Raw genomic sequence first — 7348 nt, 5'->3', positions numbered from 1 at the left:
GAGTTCGTGTTTAACGGGTACAGATTCATTTTGCAAAATGAAAAAGTTCAATGAGTGGATGTGGGGACGATTGCATAAAAATGTGACTGTGTCTAAAGTGACTGTGTTTAATCCCCAGGGAAGTGTATGCTCAAAGGTGATTAGAATGGTAAATTTTACATCTTGCGTATTTTTCCACAATATTTTCACAAGATCTTCTACGGGCTGTCTGGGTGGCTCGATCGGTTAGGCATCCAACCCTTGACTTCGGCTCAGGTCATGATCTCACCGTTATGATCTCAAGGCTGTGAGATCGAGGCCAGAGCCAGGCTCGGTGCTGACAGCAAGGAGCCCGCCTGGGGATTCTCTCTCTCTCCCTCTCTCTCTGCCCCTATCCTGCTCTCTCGCTCGCTCTCAAATAGATGAACATTTAAAAATATGTCAACTAAGAAAAATTTTAATACAGTGTGTTTTAAAAAGATATATTGAAGGGATGCCTGGGTGGCTCAATCGGGTGAGCATGTGATTCTTGATTTGGGCTCAGGTCATGATCCCAGGTCGTGGGATCAAGCCCTGTGTTGGGCTCTGTGCTGTGTGGAGCCTGCTTAAGATTCTCCCTCTTTCTCTCTCTCTCTCTTTCTCCCTCTGTCCCTCTCTCTCTCCCCAACTCACCCTTTCTCTTTCTGGAAGGAAAGAAGGAAGGAAGGAAGGAATATTGAAGTCCTATCCCCAGTACTTCAGAATGTGAACTTACTTGGAAATCGGGTCTTTTCAGATGTGATTAGTTGAGATGAGGTCTTACGTGAGTAGGAGGGGCCCTTACCCAATATGACCGGTGTCCTTATAAGAGGAGGACAGAGACCCACAGGGAGGATGCCAGATGACTCCAGAGGCAAGCCAAGGATCGCCAGCCCCCAGCAGAAGCTTGGGAGACGCAAGGAAGGGGGCCAGCCAGAGTCTCAGTCCCTCACGACACTGCTGGGACCCTGATCTCAGATTTGTACACTCATGAACTGTGACAGAATACATTTCTACCGTGTCCCGCCGCTGGCTTTGCGATACTTTGGTCCTGCGGTCCTGAGAAAGCCACACAGGCCCCTCCTTTCTCCCTCACGTCCTACTTGGTCTTGGCCGGTCTCGCCCCTTTATACTCCCGGGTCCCACGTTCACACCCCTACCCAGCCCTCCCCGAGGACCCCAGACTCAGCTCGCTCATGGCCACCTGGTTGTCCAAACGGCATTTCCGTGGTAACTGAAACCAAACTTCTCTTCTTCCCCTCCCAGAACCTGTGGTGCCTCCTTAGCTAGTGGCTCCTTCTCCGGCAAGTGACCCTGGCCAGAGCCTCTGGAGTCATTCCTGACTCTGCCTTTTCTCGAAGGCCCCCATCCAAAGATGCCACCTTCCCCCTGCCAACCTCGTCCTCATCCTGGGTCCTTGTCCTCGCTACTCCCAGCTCAGCAGCTGGGGGGTGGGGGGGGTGGTTAAAATGTAAATCAGATTACGTTCTGCTCAAAATCCTCCAGGGGCTTCCCACCTCTCTCCTGGCAAAAGCCAAAGTCCCCAAGTGGCTGACGCCCCCCCCCCCCCCGCGGCGCCCGACCTCTGTCCTCAGTCTCCTGAAGTCATTGCTCACCCTGACTCTGGCCACAGGGCCCCCTTTGCTGTCCTTCAGGGGCCCCCAGGAGCCTGTGCACTTACTCTTTCCTCTGCTGGACACTCTTCGTCCAGCTATGCGCGTGAATTGTCCCTCACCATCCTCCCGCCAAGCCTTTGCTGAAATAAACGTCACCTTTATCCTAGACCACCTCCAGCCCTCCAGCCCTCCCCCATAACTCCAGAAGGGGGCTGGATGAGATGGAGGAGAAGACGGTTCCTTTTCCCGCTTGGAGCTGAATTTAGATTCCCCCCCACCCTCCCCCACCCACCCCCAGGACGAGCCTGTACGCTTAAAAGTGGACGAGCTGTGAGCCACCCTCCCCACCCCGGTGTTCACTCCCCGGCCTAATCCTTGTCCCTCCCCAGACCCATTGCACACGCCTTTCTCAATCTCAGCCTGGGGCCACCCCTCCCCCCCCCCCACAGCACCCTGGGCACAGCTTCAAGCCTCAGTGTCTCCATCTGTCAAATGGAGGCTTCCTAGCTGGTTCCTACCATTGTCAAGGCTGAAGGGGATGCCCACCGTCCGCCGTAACACCAAGAGGGAGCATCAGCCGACTCCGGAGGGGATCGGATTTTTGATGGTGGCCAAGCTATCGTACTAAATCCTTCCAATATCATCTCGCCAAATGCTGTCGCTGGACCGGAGAGGACACTATCATTGTCCCCAGTTGTCTGAAGAGGAAAGCCAGCAGCGGGAAGCCCAAGGCCGTGCGACAGTGAAGGGCAGACCCATTTTGAGCCCGAACACCTAACCCCGGGCCACACTGCATCTTCCCCCTAGAGGTATATCGGGTTGAAATGCAGAGTCACCACTTCCGGCCTCCATGCCTCAGTCTCCTCATCTGCCAAGGGGGTGGCTGCCACCCTCCTGGACGTCGTTCCCACAGAGAAATGAGGACGCGTGCGGCCCCCCCGGGAGCCTTGAGCAATGTCAAGTGTGCAAGGGGCAGCTGACGTTCAAAAAGTCAGCAAACGCCTCTTATTGCCGTCAAATACACGTCGCATAAAAAGTTCACCTTTGAGCCGCTTTGAAGTGGACAGCTCAGGGCATCAAGCACATTCACACCATTGTCCAGCCGACATCACCATCCGGCTCCAGAACTTTCTCATCTCCCCCAACGGAAGCCGAAGTGCTGTCCCTGGTGACCGCTAGCTTCCCCGGGCCCCTCCCTTACTCTTGAAAAGGAACCTCCTGCCGGCACATCCTGGAGAGAGGAGAAGATGTCAACAGGCCAGCAAACAACAAGGACAGCGCATCCCGGAAGCTTCCGCTTCCGAGGGCGCCGGCCAACCCCCGAGGCCAACCCCCAAGGCCAACCCCCAAAGCCGGGCCAGCCACAGCCCCCCCGCCCGAGGAGGGGCCGCCCCTCCACTGAATGAAGGAACGGACAGATGACCACCACCCTTCCACACAGAAGCCGGGACACCCTCCTGGCCCAGGGTCCCTCCGGAAGCCTGTTCATGGTTAACCTCGAGGGCCTGAGGGTCTGCATCTATAATAGAGGGCGCAGAGGACGGGTGGTATCTCCCAAGGCTGTGGTGAGAATCGGTTCACGAGGCGGTGGTACAGTACGAAGCGGAGGGCAGGGTGGCCCCCACTGTTGTTGCTGTTAATTTTATTCCATTCCACCTGCCAGCAGCAGGGCAAAGGTCCTTGTGCACCGTGAGGGAAAGGGCTTTTCTACCCAACTTTTCCTCTGTTTCCCAGAACAGCCCAGATGGTCTCCTCACCGACCCCCCCCCCCCCCCCGGAACCAAGTCACTGGGCGATCCCATGCTGGGCAGTGTGGCCAAAGTAGCTAGCCAGATATCACCTTCGAGGGCTTGCGGTAGGGGGCAGGAGTGGGGGCACATGGGGAGGCAGACACAGGTCTCTTGAGCCAAGGTGGTCAGGGATGAGCACATTCAGGTTCCGGGGAAGGACAATAAAGGGACCCTGGGGGCACCTGGGTGGCTCAGTCGGTTAAGCGGCCGACTTCGGCTCAGGTCACGATCTCACGGTCCGTGAGTTCGAGCCCCACATCGGACTCTGTGCTGACAGCCCAGAGCCTGGAGCCTGCTTCAGATTCTGTGTCTCCCTCTTTCTCTGCCCCTCCCCTGTTCATGCTCTGTCTCTCTCTGTCTCAAAAATAAATAAACGTTAAAAAAAAAAATTAAAAAAAAAAAGATGGCTAACCAGCTAACTTGGGGATGGAGAGATTATTCTGGATTATGCGGGTGGCGATGATAATCATAAGCATTCTTAAATAATGGAAGAGGGAAGAAGAGTTGGTGTCCAGGATGAGGAAAGGCTCAGTGGGCCTCTCCTGGCTTTGCAGATGAAAGGGAGCCTCCAGCCAAGCCACACGGGCAGCCTCGACACCTGGAAATACAAGGAAAGGATTCTTCCCCTCCAGCTCCAGAAGGAACACAGCCCTGCCCACCGCCGCCTTGGATTTAACCCAGGGAGACCTGTGTCAGACTTCTGACCCATAAAACTGTAAGAGAGTAGATTTGTGTTGTTTCAAGCCATTAAGTTTGTGGTGAGGCATCACGGCAGTCATAGGTTCAGCTGGTGATGGCGTGGGGGCTGGGAGAGGGGACATCTGGCTTGGGGACTGAGAAGATGGCAATACCATCAACCACAAGAGGCCACAGGATAACAAACACATGGGGACAGGAGTCTGTCTACTGCCCTGACCTGAGCAGCCCAGCCCAGGCCCTCGCTGGGCACAGAGCCCAGGGACCCAGGGACAAATTGCGGGGGAAGTGTCCTTACATGGTCGCTACCGGAGTGAGGTCGCTGTTGTAGGATGAACGGGGATAGCAAGATCCCCCACAATTCCTTGGGTCGCATTTCTGCAGCATCAAAACAACCGCACTGTTAAGCTTTCGCTTCCTAAACAAGCCAGAGAAAGAGCATTTAAACTTCAAGGACTGAGGTCAGGGAGCGGTGACAAGCCCGGGGGCCGGGTGGGGTAAGGAATGACACGGTGGGGTCTCAGGGCGGAAATGCTGCCTGCGTACCCAGTTTTCCCTGGAGGAGGGAGAGCAGGTGGGACTGGCTGGAAACGTCTCCCTCCTCGCTTTCCACAGCAATTCTTGTTTATTTTTTCTTTCCTTCAAAATACAAAAAAAAAGGCAGGAGGTGGGGGACTGCCCAGCTCGCGGGAGAAGCAGGCGGCTCATCCCTGCCCGGCCACCCGGCCTCTCCGCCGGCTTCGTTCCCCGCCTCCCCCGGCCCTTTGTCTGGCTCCCGCGCTGCCGCGCACATGGTCCCCTGTCAAATTCCGGGCGGCTCCGGGGGACACGTGTCGGGAAGTCTGCAGCTCCACCGGCCCCGCGTAACCATGGAAACGGCGGCCAATGGGAAGCCCGCGCTGCCCGCGGGGGCGGAGCCGAGCGCGGCCGGAGCGGGCGGGGCGGGGCGCGGGGCGGGGCCGAGGCGACGGGAAATGAGGGCGGGGCCCGGGTCGCCCCCGCCCCGCCCCCGGAGGTCCGAAGTGAGCGAGACGCCCACCCGGGGTTGTCCGTGGGCTTCTCTGTGCCGCGCGGTTTCGGGGACATCTCGACAGCGTCTCCTCGGCACCCCTGGGATTTTCTTTGCCTTGAAGTATAAGGTTAAGAGTCTATACGTCAGTAGATCTGGGTTCAGATCCTACCAGCAACACTTAACTAGCTAGCTAGCTGGGTGCCTTGCTCAAGTGACTGAACCTTTCTGTGCCAATTTCTTCGTCTGGTCCGCTGAGTGATCGTAAACCTGTACAGAGATAACAAGCAATTCGCCCAGCGTGGCACCAGTGTGTGCTCAACAAACAGCAGTGACCCGTAGTGAGGTCCTTCTCCTGAGCCTCCAGAAAGGAAGACTCCCATTTGGGTGTGAAAAAATCCACCCTCTCTGTTTGGGGCTCCTGGGGTGCTGACTTCTGACTCATTTGCCCAAGGCTGGTTCCAGCAATGGCTCCAACGTGCCTGTCAACAAATGCAAAGATGAGCCTGGGGTCTGTCAGGGTCCCCTTGGCAGCTGCCAGCCTGCCAAGTCCCTGGAGGCTGGCGCAGAGCTGAGCACCTCCAGATTGGGGGGGGGGGGTGCAGAAAGAAAGGAAGGTTCGTTGCCAAGGGCTGGGGGCCAGGAAACGATGTTGGCACCGTTGCTGACCAACCGGGTGACCCACACAAGTGTTTTTACCTCTCTGGGCAAAAGCATCTTGTAAAACAGTGAGGATGATACCTGCCGACCTCCCATTCAGTGTGGTGGAGAATCTGAAATGAGGAAATGGATTCTCAAAAAAAAAAAAAAAAAAAAAATCCTCTGTTTGTTTCCAAGTGAGCCTGGAAGAGTTCGACAGAAGAAGTGGATGGCAGACTGCACTGGGAGGGACCCAGCCCCTCTCTCCTGGCTTCCCCAGGCTCAGCCCTGGGGCGTAGGACAAACATCCCTAGCCAGGAGCTTCAATTAGCAGGAATCTTTCTTTCGCCTTTATGAAGCAGTGGAAAACGCATGCATGCATTCATTCATTCGTTCATTCAACAAAGCTTTCTGTGGGTGTGCTGTGGGCCAGGTGCTGTGCTAGGTCCTGGGGCTGTAAGCAGGGAGCCGAACCCAGTCCCTGCCCTGAAAGAGGTCACTGTCTGGCTGAGGAGACAGACATGAAAGAAAGAAACATGCAAATAAACACATGGCCACAAATATCCATAAATGCCCTGAAAAAAAAAGGCGCAGGAGCCATAAGCATGAAGGCAATAAAAAACGAGTCTGGGGGAGAGAGCAGGCAGGGCAGGCCTCCCTGAGGAAGTGACATTTCAGAGGGGCCTGAGGACTGAGCAAGAGTCAGCCTGGTGAGAAGGGAGGAAAGGTATTTCAGGCAAAGGGAACAGTGCGTGCTGCCTGGAGGCCAGAGGGGGCTGAGGCATTCACTGAAGAAGGTCTCTGTGACCCAGAGGCCAGTGACTGGGGAGGGGACGGAGTGGGGGGAGGTGCGGGGGGAGGGGTGGGGGAGGGGTCAGCAGGTGCTGGCTTAGTCGGGCCGGTCCCCTAAGGATGGTGACACAACATAAATTCATGGGGATTTACATTAAAATATACCTTGTTTTTCAAAGTCATCCCCTGGATTCGGCCAGTGTTCAACCTGGTCTCACCTGCCTTCTGCCTTTTCCAGTCTGAAGGCACCAGATGATTCAGAATCAGATGAGTTTCATTATTACTCAGCACACTCCACTGACTACGACAGAAAAGGAGACGCATTTATGGAAAGATTTGTAACACGAAGATTAGAATTAGGGTTCGGGGGACACCTGGGTGGCTCAGTCAGTTGAGCCTCTGACTTTGGCTCAGGTCATGATCCAGGCCATGATCTCACGGTTCGTGGGTTCGAGCCCTGCATGGGGCTGTGTGCTGACAGCTCGGAGCCTGGAGCCTGCTTCCGATTCTGTGTCTCCCTCTCTGTCTCTGCCCCTCCCCTACTGGTGCTCTCTTTCTCTGTCTCAAAAATAAATATTAAAAAAAAATTTTTTTTTAAAGAATTAGGGTTTGGGTTGGGTTTTTGGTTAAGGGTAGAGTTGGTACAGGCTTTGGGCTAGGATTGGGTTGAGGTTAGATTTAGGGCTAGTGTTGGGGTCAGGATTGGGGTTGGGGTTGGGTTAGGGTTTGGAATGAGTTCCATTATCTACATTCCTATCGCTAGCACCCCATCGAGTATCTGGGACATAGTAAGGGTCCAGTAGGTATTT

At 55.3% G+C, this 7348-nt stretch overlaps 2 long non-coding RNA genes across 2 annotated transcripts; both read right to left on the bottom strand.

The window, feature by feature from the left end:
* Positions 1–3240: 3240 nt before the first annotated feature.
* LOC147575084 (uncharacterized) lies at positions 3241–5033 on the bottom strand. Its single transcript, XR_015243347.1, has 3 exons — positions 4646–5033; positions 4398–4517; positions 3241–4001 (listed from the first exon to the last, which is right to left on the bottom strand). It is a non-coding gene; the product is annotated as an uncharacterized LOC147575084 (long non-coding RNA).
* Positions 5034–5135: 102 nt separating this feature from the next.
* Positions 5136–7098, bottom strand: LOC147575083 (uncharacterized). Its single transcript, XR_015243346.1, has 2 exons — positions 5808–7098; positions 5136–5590 (listed from the first exon to the last, which is right to left on the bottom strand). It is a non-coding gene; the product is annotated as an uncharacterized LOC147575083 (long non-coding RNA).
* Positions 7099–7348: the final 250 nt, after the last annotated feature.

Source organism: Puma concolor, chromosome D4, assembly GCF_028749965.1.
Source record: "Puma concolor isolate L17-30 chromosome D4, mPumCon1.1.hap2, whole genome shotgun sequence".
Taxonomy (NCBI): domain Eukaryota; kingdom Metazoa; phylum Chordata; class Mammalia; order Carnivora; family Felidae; genus Puma; species Puma concolor.
The sequence above is the reverse complement of the archived record's forward strand: the minus strand, read 5'-3'. Positions and strand labels throughout refer to the sequence as shown.